Genomic DNA, 16,458 nt, shown 5'->3' with positions numbered 1-16,458 from the left:
AGGAATTTTCCCAAAACATTCCACTTCGAGGTGATCTGTGCGACCACAGCAGATCCTACCCATCCTCTGACATCTTAACAGACTTCATTGTATTAACCTGTCTCTCTCTCTGTTGGTTTAAATATTAATTAGATGTGTGATTTTTTAGATGTGTGATCACCATTTTCAAACCGTATGACACATATTGTTATGTCACATGCATATTTAATTCCACTCATCTTGAAACTACAATAGGCTTAATGGCTTAATACTGAGTGTACAACGAATTGAAATTTGGGTGATGCTCTATGCATATAGTAGGTTTATCAACTACATCTCCATTATTACAGGGTGCTAGCCCTTTTCCCAAATAAAAAAAAATCTTGACTTTACTTTAAGACCTCTACTTTTTTATAGATCTGTAAGACACTTATGTTTTCTTGTTAGGATTTAGACTTTTGTACTTTTTTTCCCATACTGTTGACTTTCTTAACCAGAAATACTTTCCAAACCTGCGTAAACACCCTGTAAATGTAAACCCCAGGCGTGACCGTGCATATCTTGTGCTGGGACACCAGTCAATAATTGGCCTACTCAAGACAGTACGTCAGTTAACTTTATCTTCCAGCTACAGGATATGAACTTTGACTCATTTCTGAGAAGGTGAATTTCACCCTCTGACATTTCAGTGATGTGTTTTTGTGCCTTAGCTTATTCTTGAAATGTGGTGTACTGTACATAGCCAAGTAAATCTGTACCTTCACTACAAGCATACAACTAGGTAGGTTTCTTTCTATAAAGAAGAACATGTTTTAGGGCACATTCAGACTTGGCTTCTTTTTGTGACAAGAAATGGTGCACTGAGCAGACCGCTTTTATTTCAAAAAAAAAAAAAAAAACATGAAAATATAAAAATATGCCATTGTTTTTGTTCCAAAACACAACCAGACAACAGGTCTTGGTTATCTGCTTGTGCTTGCCAGCTGTCAAAAACAGTGTGACGTCTGGCTTTTTCTTGCTTTTCTCAACTCAAATCAGCTCTGGGCTGCAGAAAAAGATTTTTCGATTGCATTTTAGAAGTAAAAAGTCGAGGACTTTTTTGAAAATACTTCAAGTCTGAACATACCCTTAGAAAGCAACATGTTATTTCACAAGTGCTGATCGTCCTGAAAAAAATATTCGTTTTTATTCTGTGAGGTAATGGAAGTACCCCATTATTTTTGGGTGGACAAATGGCCTTTGCGAGATTCCAGAGAAGAGAGTGCCAGACCGTCACAGAGCAGAACATGGCTCCCGGCTCGGGACCATGGGCTTAATCTAAAGACAAGGGGTGCCTCTCATTTGGACTTTTATCCACCTTATTCCTTAACCCGGAAATATGTATCGATACAATGCAGCTTCGCCGGAAATAGAAAACCATTTTCGGTGTCATGGCGACCCCCATTGTTGGCTGCGGAATATCGTGCAACCTCTCTCGCTCCTCAGGCCTTGATCCTCACTGATCGACATAAAGAATGATGGGGCGAAAACAATGGGATAGTCTATACAGTGTTAGTTATAGATCAGTGGGAACGCCCCTCGAGGATCGAGCATCGAGGATCGAGGATCGAGGAGGCATGTTGAGAAGCACTTAAGGACCAGCATTACTGTATACTGCCACTGTTGCATGAAAGCTTGCTTCTTAAGGGGGGACTTGCTTCTTAAAGGGGTGGGGGGGGGGGACTTCATAAGTTCAAACTAAACTTAAGATTTGCAACGAGATGAGTTGCAAGGGCGACTAGACATGGTGAATGCTCTGCGACGGCTTGCAACAGCTAGCAACGGCGTGCAGCATTTAATTCACACCGCTATTTCATCTCGTCACGGATCTTTGGTGTGAATCAGGCCTTAGGACTCATTTCTTAGTGAGTAGCAGAGGAGGGGACAGGGGTAAGATGGAAACGATTTTTCTTGTCGCTTTTTTTTTCTTAGTTCAGCCATTGCGGTTGCTTCCTTGGATATATATTTTCAGTTGTTTTCTTTTGTTTATGGCAACCTGTTGTAAAACCGACTGTTTTTGTCTTCCCGGGTGTTGTTTTATTATTACACTGACTGTTTTTTTTAACAGTCAGTGTAATAAGTCAATGTCAATCTTAGATTAATAACACAACAGTCTATTGTTTTTTTGTTTTTTTTTACATTAATCCAACTGGATGACATTTTAATGTTTTGTCTCTAAAGGTTATGGTTGGTTGGTGACCTGCCATCGACAGAGGAAACAATCCTTAATAAAAGTCACATATGGGGTTGAGCTTTTAGAAGGATGCATTTATCAACAGTCATGCATAGTTTATTTCCAAAATTGCACTTTACAAAAAAATGTAAATTGCTCCATGCAAAAATATTTTGAATATTCATGAAAAAGGTCAAAATGTTCACTGTATATCATACATACACTACAAATCATGTCACTAGACAATTACTTTGAAAGCACAACACTAGTTTAAAAAAAACAAAACATAATTGTACTGAAAGAATTTCCCGTATAAAGTGACCCTCACAAACCTGATATGAAGGAAGAATCTTCCATAAATATCTACCAGGCTAAACCTCCCAGTCACTAGTTTTCAGGTTAAGAAAAATCCAAAAGATTAATACCCAACTTGTCAAATGAGTAACAAAATAACAATAACGGTCACACTTCCTAGCCTCTATTATGCAACCCTGACAAAGTGAGGTTAACAGTTAGCTTTTTATGTATTGTGTAAAGTGCAGAAGACGAGAAAAGGAAAAAAAAGCCCCGACACTCCATACCAGATGTTTTTTTTCCCCTAAAATTAGATTTAAGCCATTCCATGTCACAGCCAGTGTTTAAATCTCATCGTGAATTACATGAATAAAATGTAAATGTGGCGACAGAATGGTCTTACATCCTTATGATGACAGAGTATTTTACCATGGAGTATGTGAGTGAGATGAACGACGATCAAAGATCAAGGCTTGGCTCCCTTTAAAAAACAAAAACAACAAAAAAAAAGGCGACTGGTAAGAATTGGCACAGTCTTTCAGTTTTAGGCAACTGGTGATACCTCCATGGAGATGGGGAATCGTCTGTTGTTGCTCGTTATGTCCAAGTCTTCATCTCCCAGGTCAACTGCAATTAACAACAGGGTTAGATTCACCATGATGTCAATACAATCATATTTAATAATAATATATCATATATAGATGATAGCCTAGGCTGTATGGGCGTGTGGGACTGGTCAGAGGTGTAGGCCTACAGGGAAAGACAGTTGGCAATGTAGGCCTATGTGCCAGGGCTAGCTGACATTTGGAATACCACCTAAAAACTTGCATTTCGTTCTGATGGTCTGTCAGCCTCCAGATAAGATGGCCAGTTGGTCCATCAGCCCTCAGCTAAAGCCTACCTTACACTGACAGACTTTGACAAGATTTGGGAAAGACTATTGAAAGACTGTAGTCTTTTAACTATAGGCTAATGTCCTTCATTCAAGCTTTAGGCTACTTAGGCTACAATCTTTAAAGAATCTTTCCCAAATCGTGTCAAAGTAGGCTATATCAGTGTACAAGGTAGGCTTAACGCAACAAGTTGGCCCTGTTGGCTGCATCACTGGTCACAGACCAACTCTCCTTCTAAAAGCACGTTTCTTACCTCTCTTTGAACGCCCGATCTGACCCAGTTTCGGAGCTCGCTGTGCAATCCTCTGAGGCGGGTGGCGGTGGAGAGCATTCTGATCCGCGGGGCCGTTCAGCGGGTTGGCCATGAGCATGACACTCGGTTGGAGAGAGCCTGTCGGCGGCAGAAGATCTGGCATCCCTGCTATGCCGTACATGTCCGCTGCAAGGTGCGTGTTTTCTGTAGGCCTTGTATCCGCTTGATAAGATGTCTTCACTCTTAGAGTCGCCGTTTTGAAGTCTTCGGAGTTTAACTTCCGCAGTGGAGTTGGGCTACTTTAACTCGACGTTGAGTAGCCTACAATCCTACTCACGACTGAAGTGAACCTGTAAAGAGGAGACATTCTGTTAGACATAGCGCTAGGCTATCACAGTTTTTTTTAAGATGAATGAAGAACAATAATTACAACGGTCTTAGGGTAAACACCCATGGCAAAGATTGGCTGACTAGCTAACAGGGACACATTCACACCATAATTAACATAACAGTCGTGGTGGTAGTCTTATTTCATAAGTCTAGTCACCTACAGCATAGCCTAATATCTGTCTGTCGATATATTTTCATGTATTGCATCTGCATAATGTGCTACCAATGTTTTGTTTTTAGGTTTTAGCTTTCAGCTTCTATAAGCGCTTCCCCTGTCAGCTATAGCTAACACGAGAGCTTACGACTAGGCTATAGTAGCTCCGTCGTAGTACTAACTTACGTTTGTAGCCTACTGTTTACACCTGCACGTCAAACCTACAGGGCTGTAAAAATACGATTTGTTGTTCCTACCTGAGAGTTAAAGGTCCAGTGGATCGTCGAGATAAACCTAATCGATCAGCACGTATGCTGTCTGTCTAATACTTTGATGTCTGTGTCGATTATAAAGCCTCGCTTGTCGGAAGTGTTTCTTGTACTGTAGCTGTGGCTCACGAGAGAACGCACTTGACGTTCGGGGCTTTCCTCCTCGAAGTGCGTCATCGCAAAAGGAGGGGTTGTTAAGTAGGCAAGGCTACACCACAAATGCATTAATTATTAACTTGACCATCACGTCATTTGATAACATTTCAGCCTACCCACCAAGTGCGTAGGAAAACATGCAAATTACTAATGCATGACAGAGAAGGGGTCTCTCTCCTGTATTTTGCTTTCCTGTTCCATTCACCAGACATAGGCACATGCATAGGTTAATTCTAGGCTAAATACACGCACAGTTAAATGCTTGCTTCTTTTGGTTTGTTTATCTAGGCATATCTATCTTTATCTGAATATCTATATCTGAATATTCATATTCATGGGTATCACAGATGTTGAAGTATTAGGCTACATTGAAGCCAGTTTTGTCGTCTTGCTATAGTAGGCTATTGCCGTTGGGGGGCGCTCTATACACACTTTGCAAAGAGCTATCTGTGTTCCCCAACCCTGAGTCACCTAAGTAGGCCTATATTTAGACTAACTTATACAGCGTGTGTCGAAGTAGCCCGAGGTAATGACATTCTTATCCAACAGAGTGTAGATTAGGCATGGCACAACGCATAGACGATTCAAGTAGCCTACTTTTAAACTAGACATTAATCACTAAAATGACATTTAAATCACACTGTGGAATGGATGTTCATATCATCAACCAGGCCCAAGTTACTTAAGTCAATAGGTCAGTTAGACTAATATAGTGATCCACTTGCTCTTACAGGAATCATGTGTCATTATCTGTTCATTCTTTTAGGTGGAACAACTTCTCATGAACTTGACTGGAGCCTGTACAACATCACCCACACATGTTTCTGCCCAAAAGTTAACATGTGTAGCTTATTATACTACGTAGGCAGTGATGTGTAAACAACAGGGCAGAAAAGGACAGAGGAAGAGAGGAGCACCGCATAGGGTTGTTGTTTTTACACCCCTGCTTCCTGGTACGCATCACTGTCTGCAAGGATATACAGTGCTCCAAGTAACATAGGAGGCCAGCATGAGGAGGCTGAGGCTACATACAGGCAGATGGATTTAAAGATGTCGTCGGCGATTCTCAGTTATTTCTTTTGTTTATTGGGGCTTTTACGGCTTTCATTTGATAGGACAGTGAAGAGAGTGACAGGAAATCGGGATCGGGAAATTACCCTTACCCCCAGCAGGGCAGGCCGACGTCTTGCTGTCCCTTGGGGCTGTCGATTATTTACTCAATTAATCAGCTGTTTGGTCTATGAAATGTTAGTAAGATGGTCAAATGCCTTGGTTTGCTCATACACCTGCGATAGAATGTTTTTGTCCTTGAAAATTACCCCCACTGGTTAATTCATTATGAAAATGGTTGGCGATTAAATAATTAAGGGGATAATTGAAAACTAATAGATGACTTGTCACAGCCCTATTCCCATCAGTGGTCCATAGTTCCCCCTGTTTGTTTTCTTGTTTGTCTGAGTGTCGTCAGTCTTCATCATGGGTGTGTGACCTTGTTAAATCTGTTTGTCGCTGGCATATCACTTTCTGCAGGTGTCTGTTTGGGTTGTCTTACCTTCCCAGTAAAGCTTATTGTTTTCCTTCTTTTCGTCCTGCCCGGAGCTGCAACATTAGATAACGCTGGCTCTTTAACCCGCTCAGAGAAAGAATAGAGGTGCCAGAATGTAATGTGTTTTGGCACAAGTAGTCACGTAAGTATTTCTGTTTTGGCTTGAACGTTGTGTAATTCTCGTGTGTGTAGGTGCCAAGCCTGATTTCCCCTTTCTTGATCTCAGTCATCTAGCCATTCATCCATAGTCTATAATTTGCTGTTCACCTGTGACTCCCTCCTCATACGGTATCTTCTTACATCTCAGCAGTGGCTTCCAAGCTTCTGGATGCCATTGTTTGACTGTGCAGTGTTGTATTCCCACGTCACCATAAAATCCCCGGGTTTTCATCTTCACCTGAATGGTTTTGGGAAACTCTGTACTGTACTTGTTCACTATTGTAAAATGTTGTGTTCCATATCTGATCCCTATTGGTCTGCAAATCTTTTTCTGCATTATAATATTGTTATTATTATTATTTTACATTTCTCCGCTTCTGTTTTTGTTCTTACCGTGGACAGTTATGCTTTTAAAAACCAGCACACCAGGAAGTCTGATTTTCAGATTTAGCACATTCACATATGTTTCTTCTCAGTAATTTAATTAAATCACCCTAGATCGACCTCTCCATTGCTCCTCTTAGTTAATGTGTATCTTGACTGTCTCTTTTCCGCCTCAGGACAACATGCATTCCTGGGCATTTGAGCTTGGTAATAGATTACAAAACAGTCAACTTTCCAAGGCCCATGTTTCTGTCTTGAAAGCTGATATTCACTTCCTGCATGTGGGCTCAGGATTAATCAAGTGCCCAGAGGAGTGGCTAGGAAAAGATTAGGTTTTCTTTTTTTTCTTTTTTTTATCAGTGTAATAGCGTTGGGGAAAGAATCAAGGTACATTGCAGCGACAGTGATGAGAGAGCACGGTCATCATCATGCCCAAGAAGATCAGTGGTGCTGTGCTGTTGCTGTTGCTGGTTCTGGTGCTGTTGGCCACCATTTTGGAGGAAAGTGAGGGTATGTACAGTACAATGCACATGGACTGACTTGATTAAGTTGCAAGAGAAAGAGATCTGCAAACTTCATGTAGTTCAAAATCATTGTATTGGACTATGGTGGTAGTAGTAGAAGGAAAGTGAGGGTCTGTGCAACTGCACATGAATTGACACAAGTTGCTTGAGAGACAGATATGCTAACTTTAGTCATTGTACACGGCAAAAACTGCTTATCTAATACAATCTAACTAAGTGTTATTCATCTTATATCAAGATAAAAAAAAACAAGTTGGTACTGTATTGTTGTCAGTATAAAGAGACTTACCTTACCTACTGCTTTCTTGTGAAATCATTTGACTTAATTTAAGGAAAAGTTTGACGTCTCTTACTGAAAACAACCAAATTTGTCCTAAAAGCAAGCAAATTTTGTCTGCCAGTGCGTTGAATAAATTTGTCGTGATAAGACTTCTTAAATTAAGTCCAAATTATCTTTTGAGATATAAGGTATAGTAAGTCTTTTCATACTAAAAACTATACCAAGTAGATTTTTTATTCAAAACACTTAGATATCATTTTTTGCATTGTGGTATTGGACTACGGTTAAAGTAGCTTTTATAGCTAAGTTTGCCTCAGAGTGATGGTTCATTCATTGATGTACTGTAACAGGAGTGTTTTGCTGTCCCTGTACTCTGCATTGTGTTAATTATTAAAAGAAAAGTTAAAATAACCTCGAAAAGCACCAATTCAGGGAAACAGCTAAACTTTAACCCTGCTACCTTGACTTAACAATAATGTAATTATTTTTGAAGTGATATACTGAATGAGTAATTTTCAGTCCACCTTCCTCCTCTTTTTTCTCCAGCAAGACGTTTCACAGGGAGGAAGGGACTGAGACGGTGCAAATGCCAATGTGAGTGAACCTAATGTACAGAATCAGCGGAGAGCTACACTGAACATGAATATGAATGCTAGATATGAAGCTAGCTATTTCATAACATTATAGAAAAGATGGATGGACACAGTATGCTCATTTCTCTTAAAGTTTTTGGACAAATGAATCCATATCTTCAGCCATAGACATGCAGAAAGAATAGTTTACTGCCAAATGTGTTGGCGCACTTCCTTATATGATCTATAAGTCATTGACTGTCTTTGACATTGTCCCATTTTTATTGATATTTTTGTTGTAAAATGTATATCCCAGTACTGGGGTACTCTTTTCATTATTGGCTACCATATATGTTATACTGTATATATGGTATACTGTATTATGATATCTTAGTGGATGTTATCTATTACATAATTAATGAGTGACTGTTGTGGACGATGTCAGTAAGCAAACTGCATTATTGGCACTTCAGAATATGATGTTTTGAACCTCCTGGACTGTGTTTTGTAAAGTGTCACTGAGCAACCTGTGGTAACCGTGGCACGTAATTTAGTGCCAGTAGGTTTCCATATCCAAGCTGTCCAGCTGTGCTGTGAGGAAATGCCCCCCGTGTGAGATAATGATTGACACATAAAGCCTATCATAATGTGACAAAGATTGGTTGTGCAATCAAATATAAAGATACGATTAATATGCCTTGCACTTTGACTGTCTTTGGCTTTGTTCCAAAAATTCACTCTGAATTGAGTTCAGGTTATTAAAGAGTCACTGCACCCGAAAATATGTTTTTTGAGCTGTTTATTGATTGAAAATACTCATAAATGGTGAACTGTACTATTACCAGGGTTAATATTGACAAAAATCGTGTTTCTCGACAAAAGTAACATTTCGTCTGATTTTGTATTGGAGATATTGCTCTCCGCACATACTACAGGTTGAAACATGCCATGGCATGTTGGTCAAAATGCTATTGGAATGCTGACGAAGTCCTGTACTTCTTGTCCAACACTACGTCACCGGGTCGTTACAAATTAGGAATGAAACGCCCCAACACCTGCTGCCCTGATTAGCCTACCTGTAATAAGCCATGTCTGCAGCATTCATTCCCAGATTGACACGAAATCAACATGGTTGATTGGTTGCAGCAGTGCTGCACTCCCTCTCCAAATTTCAGAATGTCTCGCCCATATTGAAAGCCTTTTTCAGAAATGTGAAGTGGGTGGAGTTATGGGGTGAAGTGACTCTTTAAATGATGAAGTGGGGAGGGGAACATTGTATTGTATTGTATTGTATTGTATTGTATGTTTACAGTATATGGCAGGGGTATTCAATTAAAATTCAAAGAGGTCCAGTTACTAAAATGTCCTCCCGGCAAAGGTCCGAATCTTAAATTGTCACTCAAAATAGTGTAGGCTACCCTGATGTTAATAAAATCAATAACGCGTGTATTTCTAGGCCTATTTAATTTATTGCTACATTTCAAGTGTTTTCAAAGTAATATGCTTGTAACATACCAAAAAGTCTTAACTTAATGATACTTGAATGCAAAACAATTTGTCTTTACTAGGCCTACATTTCAAGAAAGTTAACAGACAACAGACACTGAATTATTCTGAATAGAATAAATATAAAGTGCAAGCACAACTTTGAGCAGCCTGAACTTAGGGCCTTCAAGTAGCCTAATGTAAAACATTCCGAATCTTTTGAATAAAATAAAAGTGGATCTTTAAGAAAAAAGAAAAAGAAAAAGTTCTTTGCATACTGCGTTCTTACTACATTCTCTGCTAATAGTTCAGATTTATTTTCTTGTTGTTGAAGCTGACAATGGGATCTGTAACGTTTCTGCAGCCGCATTAAGCACTCATTCACAGCTGTCCCATCGCTACATGCTGTCTTGTGTTGCACCAAAATCCACGAAATCTTTAACGAACACTAATTTGCCTGTAAATGCATGCGTGATCACACGAGTAGACCTGTCATAGTTTGCTTTCAATTTGATAATTATTATCCTACTCCGCCGAGGAGGAGAGTAGCCTATGTTTTCATCGGGGTTTGCGTTTGTTTGTCTGTTTGTTAGCTCTCGGAGTGCTTTTCAAGTTTTACTTGCCCTCACTGCGGACTTCTGCGCGTACAGTACCTTTCCTCAAACGACCCGTGTTTGATCTCATAGTGACGCTAACGTCGCCACAGTTTCACAGCGCATATTCACAGCAGAACGAACGTATTGATCCGTCCATTCATCTTTAAAAGTTCGGTTTTCACCATCTATTTTTTCTTATTCTTGAGCAAGCCATTTTCTCTCATCTCCTCTCTCTCCCGCTATAGGCCTATTCTCTGTTGCTGAAAGGTAAACAATCGAGTTGATTGGCTTGGCTACGGACGATGCTCTTTGATAATATTAGGCCGACAATTTCAACGGGTCCGGACAGAACCGTCACTGGGTCCGGACCCGGACCGCGGTCCGCCATTTGGTGATGGCTGGTATATGGATTCCCAGATAGCAAAACTGCACTGGGACGGAACTGGGCCACATGTACCACAACATTCGGCACGGATCTTTATAATGGACCTGATCCGGCGTCCAAACGCACATCGGTCCAAAATTGTTTTGGATCTGTTTGACGGATTTGCGGCAGATATGAACTTGCACTCGTCCAGGTCCGTCCCAGATAGCAAAACACACCTACCACGACATCCGGCATGGATCTGAATAGTGGACCTGATCCGGCATCCAAACGCACATCGGTCCAAAATTGTTTTGGATCCGTTTAACTGATCTGGTGGCAATAAGGGCTAAGACTGCTCCCAACAAACAAGATAACGTCCCGGCGATGATTCAGAGCATTTTAAAAAACGTATTTTGTCACTGCGACGTAAAAAGAGGAAAAACCGAATCCCACCCAACTACCTATTCACCGTTTAGCATTTGAGCGATGTAGAGTAGCCTACCCCAGTCAATCTGTCACGAAGTGTGTGGCGCTAGGATACGGAGTATGTGAGTGAAACAGCTGTCAACATTGTTAAGTAGTAATTGGTACACAGTAATGATTTGCAATTTCGTCTAGTATTTCATTTCACACACTTATTTATCTTACCTATGGATTCGGCTTGGAGATTGATGATCACGTCCAGATGAATAATTATTGTTTTAGTTAGCTGGATATTTATACCCAGTTAGGTCTAATACTTTCACGACTACGGTGTATTTCGCCCCTAACAAATTACTAAATCAATGGTCATATCTGGTAATGTTGTTGTTCAAAACATCAGTGGAGTAGGTTAGCCTATAAGCTAAAATGTCCCAACCACATTGTTTCAAAATACAAAACTAATATTTGCAATGCATGCTGGGAAGCAAACAAAGCAAACAAACAAGCAAACAAAGTAGGCCTACACAAAATATAATTAAAGTTATCAGAGAATGTCTTATATTTTATATCTAAACCATGAGGTTTATAAAGTCATAAAATTGTGATAAGCATCCTTAATTCTTCTGCAAAGTTTTTTTTATAGTGGTGACCAGTTGGGGATGTTGTGAATGTCTGCTTAAAGTCATATGTGATATGGGACCTGCATTGCAGATCCGTACCACACACAAGAAGCGGACCCGTACCACACATAAGAGGCGGAACCGCATTGCAGATCCGTACCACACACAGTAAGCGAACCCGTACAGGTCCGCTTCTTGTGTGTGGTACGGATCTGCAATACGGGTCCGCTTATTGTGTGTGGTACGGGTCTGCTTCTTGTGTGTGGCAGAGCCATAGAGAGAGCAGAGAGAGTTGCGACACGCTTTGATGTAGCCGCCACACGATCAAAAGTTCCAAAAAACCTGCGCTGAATGGCTGAATTCCAGGAGGGTGGGATGTACTTCTAGATGCTGGAAGGTGTAATAAATTAACTCATTAACTACTGACCAAGAGATTGGCTGTAAATAGTTCCACAAGTCCCATAACGAGGAAATAGCCTGGAAAAAGCACTGCCATTTTTTCTTACGGAGGTCTATGGGAGTGTCGCCACTCTGTTTTATCCGCTCTGGTGTGTGGTATACGGATCTGCAATTCATGGGTTTCATCAGGTCCCTTTCCACAGGTGTATAAAATGAAGCACCTTGATTATCAATGCAGATTGCATGGTGATTGATACACCTGTGCAAAGGGACCTGATAAAACCCATGAATACGGGTCTGCCTCTTGTGTGTGGTACGGGTCTGCTTCTTGTGTGTGGTGTGGATCTGCAATACGGGTCCTTTTATTGTGTGTGTGTGGCACGGGTCCTCTTATTCTGTGTTGTACGGATCTGCAATACGGGTCCGCCTCTTGTGTGTGGTACGGGTCCGCTTCTTGTGTGTGGTACGGATCTGCAATATGGTTCTGTTTATTGTGTGTGACACGGGTCCGCTTATTCTGTGTTGTACGGATCTGCAATTCGGGTCCGCTTATTGTGTGTGGGCCACATCTGGCCCACAGTCAGATACCGTAGGTCCGCTACATACGGATCTAAAGGCTTTCATGCGGATCCGGCCCAAAGGAAATTGCTATCTGGGTTATCATGTTTGATTAACATTTTCTTTGTCCTATTTTTATTGACTTATTTTTGACAGTGCTCCCGAATGGAAATATACGCTGTCGCAAAGGAAAGCCCACTAAATATGACGACCTCATGCTATCTGATGCCAAATGTCTCTGCTACACAAAACAGTTTAATAGTAAGTCCTGGCTATACAGTATGTATGTTTAGCCTACATGGTCAGTTTACAATTCATCGTTGTATTTATGCTCACTGTTTATTATATTGCATCTTATTCTATAATGATGTGTACTGCTATGGATAGATGAAATTCAAAAGTAATAACTAAATCATACAAAAGCCAGTGTATAGCAATGTTTTTATTCAAATCTTAAGTAGTTCCAGATGGGATCACATCACCCTGTGATTTTACGTGTGTGATCCCATACTGTTTCTGTGTTCCAGAAAATCCAAAGTTGAACAACAAGATGATAAAGACTCTCCAGAACCTCTGTGGCTCTCTGTCCAAACCACTGTAGCACCATGCTAAAAAAGTGCTAATGCTAATATATCATCATCGACGACAACAACAACAACAACAACAACAACTTGCATTTATATAGGCCTAGCACTTTACAAAACAGTTTACGGTGAAGGGGGGACTTCATTAACCACCATTAATAGCTCACATGTTGTATATGTCAACCTATATTTTATACAGTCGTTGATCTTAACTCATATCTCACATGTTGTATACTGTATCTCAACCTATTTTATACAGTCTTTGATCTTGACTCATATCTCTCATGTTTTATATCTCAACCTATTTTGTATACAGTCTTTGATCTTAACTCATGTCTCACATGTTGTATATTCCCCATGCTGCTAAGTGCTAATAGCTCACTGGTTGTATGTCACTCTTTTCATTCTTGCTGTTTTTGAGTCCCAGTATGAGTGGTGAGCGAAGTAACATCAAATGGACCCAACATTATTCTTATTACAAATATATATATCAACATCAAATGTATATTTTATGAATTCACTTTCCAAATAAATATACCTGAACCTAAGTGAACAACCGTGTTTGGCAAGTCTCTAAATGTTCAACATTAGACTTAAGGATTTGTCCATCATTCAAAGTCGGACTAGAACTAGAACTAGACAAGGGACTAGTGACTAGAATTTCAATAACACTTAGCAAATATCCATATTCTTCACAAAACGTTTGTTTCCTCTTCTCTGTGATGATGCTCGAGTGTATCTGAAACTGAAATGTAGGTTATGTTCCGCAGCAACCACCTTCAAAAATATTCACCAAACTTTTACATAATTTATAAACAGCAGTTCATCTGTTTATGAGATGGAGAAGAATGCATAGCGTCGTGACTACATACAGTACAAAGAAATCATCCAGTTTAAAGGTGAACGATGCAAGTTTTTAACCTTAATTTGCCTGATCAGCTTCAGAGTCATTGGAATGGTTATTTAACTTATTTTAAGTTGAATGATGGGTGTCTCGCTTCCCCCTAGCGCCTGTGAGCGGTGGCACTGACAAAAAGAAAGTCTCCAACCTCAATCAGGCTCATGAAAAGACTGACCGATTGAGCAGTGTTGTAAAATATACACGCTAAACCTGTAGGGGAAGCTCTGCAGAGAAACCTGCAAGCGTAAAACAAGAATACAGCAAAGAAATCGCCAAACCTGCATAGTTCCTCTTTAAATGAAGCAATGACTTTTAGTGTTGCCTGTCGTGATGAGCCCTCCTTGCTTCATCAACAGCCATCTCTGCCATGCCATATACCTCACGCTTAGTAAAGAGCAAGTTCAAGTTCAAGTTTATTGTAATGTACTCATAAAAAATAATTTATAAGTAATGACATTTCTTGTGCACAAGTGTCCATTCAACTACAGAAATAAATTAAAAAGAAAAAAAAAAGATACTACACAAAGAGGGGTTGGGTAGCACCAAAGAAGAAACCTTGGGCAGATCCACGGCTCAAGGGGGCCAACCCAACTGCCTGGGGTCGCGCTAGTAGAGGGAGCATGTAAGTGTGTGTGTGTGTGTGTGTGTGTGTGTGAGTGTGTGAGGGCAAGGGAATCCTTATAAGGGAACTTGAACTTGAACTTGTGATGAGCTCTCCTTGCTTCATCACTAGCCATCTCTGCCATGCCATATACCTCACGCTTAGTAGAGAGCAGCTGAGAGATGAGACCTGCTGGAGCCTAGATCTTCTCCAGGAGATTCTGCACTGATAATAAGAGTGTGTGTGTGTGTGTGTGTGTGTGTGAGAGAGAGAGAGAGAGAGAGGTGGGGGGGAGGGCGAGGGAGGGAGGGTCTGTGTGTGTGTGTGTGTGTATGTGAGAGAGAGAAAGAGAGGGTGTGTTTGGGGGGTAGTGGGGTGTGTGCATGCATGTGTGTGTGTGTGTGTGTCTCATAACTGACGTCTGGCTTGGAGTGTCATGACCAGGCCATGAGGGTGGCCCACATGAAGATATATAAGGTGAGAGAGCCCACTGAGGTAAAGGAGACGCTGTCAACACTGACGCCATCAGCATGTCCAAACTACCGGGGCTCACTCTTCTTCTCCTGCTCGTCATCCTCGCCACCATGGTGAGCAACAGCTCAGGTATTTAACTCTTCAAATTATTTATTTAATTTTTATTTATTTGTTTATTATAATTTGCTCTAATGTGGGTGCTCTATACTCCCCTGTTTGATGTAATGTGTGTTTGAAGATGTATAAGGTTTGAGTATATCATACATGTATAGTATATATACTTGGGGGGGGGGGGATCCTGTGAGGGAAATTCGGTCTCTGCATTTAACCCAATTTAACTGAATTAGTGAACACCCACAGTATACACAGTGAACACACAGTGACTTGAATCACATGAGGAAACTTCTGTGGAATTACCACCAGTGCTGCTACATTGCCACCATGACCAACCATATTTTCCTGATTGACACATGCCTAGATCTTGTAGAGGGTGAGCCAAGGTAGCCTAGTTCATAATGTTTCCTCATGAATAAGACATACTGTGTAAAGATCGTATAGGCCACTTCATGTGTTTTGCTGCAATGTTACAATATGTAACTATGTATTTTTGTTTTTTATCTCATTCTCTTAGAATACAACCAGAAAGTATAGAGTGAATATTACAGAATTGAGAAGAAAACAGATCTGTAGTTTTCTTTATAACATTGCTAAAACTACAGATCTGATGGTGGCCTAAGACTGCAGTGCAATACTGTGTGCATCCCTCCATGCACCCCTGTGCATCCCTCTCACCGTTCAGCGGTGTTCGGCGGTCTGGGCTTGACGCGCAGGATTTTAGAATAGTTTTCTATCTCTGTGCGGCTGCTGCGCGGCAGACGTGTCAACTGATGTTGGATAAAATTTAATAGGATTGAAAATCGAAACACTGTTGCAACACTGTGTGTGTGTGTGTGTGTGTGTGTGTGTGTGTGTGTGTGTGTGTTTGTGTGTTTTTTCCTGTGGTATCTCATATCCAGATTTCCCTCCTAGGTGTTCCACCCCGTGGAAAGAAGGCTGTGTGCAGGTGCAAAAGTAAGTGTGGTCAGAGTTTGGTCAGATTTGTGTCCACTACATTACAATTATGTATTTATAGTGTAGATATATAAATATATTTAATTCAAATAGAGAGGTTGAAATATATTGATTAATGCACAGAAATGATGACATGCATTTCAGATTCAGAACTGGTTTATTCAGTTATAAAATGATAGAAAACATTTACAGATAACACTTTATTATTGTGTGTGTTGTTCCAGTGTTGCCCTCTGGGATGGTGACCTGCTCAAAGGGATGCACATGCTCAAAGCACCAAGATTTAATGACATGTGTTTGCAAGGAGCATTTTC

At 40.5% G+C, this 16,458-nt stretch overlaps 1 protein-coding gene and 1 long non-coding RNA gene across 2 annotated transcripts in view; one reads left to right on the top strand and one right to left on the bottom strand.

Annotated features, from left to right (window-relative positions):
* The window catches only part of cldn7a (claudin 7a), a 6,281-nt gene extending 5,918 nt beyond the window's left edge, over positions 1 to 363 (top strand). The window contains exon 4 of the mRNA XM_062516303.1: positions 1 to 363. This exon is cut by the window's left edge and continues 1,313 nt beyond it. The gene's annotated coding sequence lies outside the window, so the exon portion shown is untranslated.
* Positions 364 to 2,265: 1,902 nt separating this feature from the next.
* LOC134059838 (uncharacterized) lies at positions 2,266 to 4,611 on the bottom strand. The gene is made up of 3 exons (XR_009935076.1): positions 4,433 to 4,611; positions 3,632 to 3,981; positions 2,266 to 3,112 (listed from the first exon to the last, which is right to left on the bottom strand). It is a non-coding gene; the product is annotated as an uncharacterized LOC134059838 (long non-coding RNA).
* Between the last annotated feature and the right edge of the window lie 11,847 nt (positions 4,612 to 16,458).

This window comes from Sardina pilchardus, chromosome 16, assembly GCF_963854185.1.
Source record: "Sardina pilchardus chromosome 16, fSarPil1.1, whole genome shotgun sequence".
Classification (NCBI taxonomy): Eukaryota; Metazoa; Chordata; class Actinopteri; order Clupeiformes; family Clupeidae; genus Sardina; species Sardina pilchardus.
The sequence above is the reverse complement of the archived record's forward strand: the minus strand, read 5'-3'. Positions and strand labels throughout refer to the sequence as shown.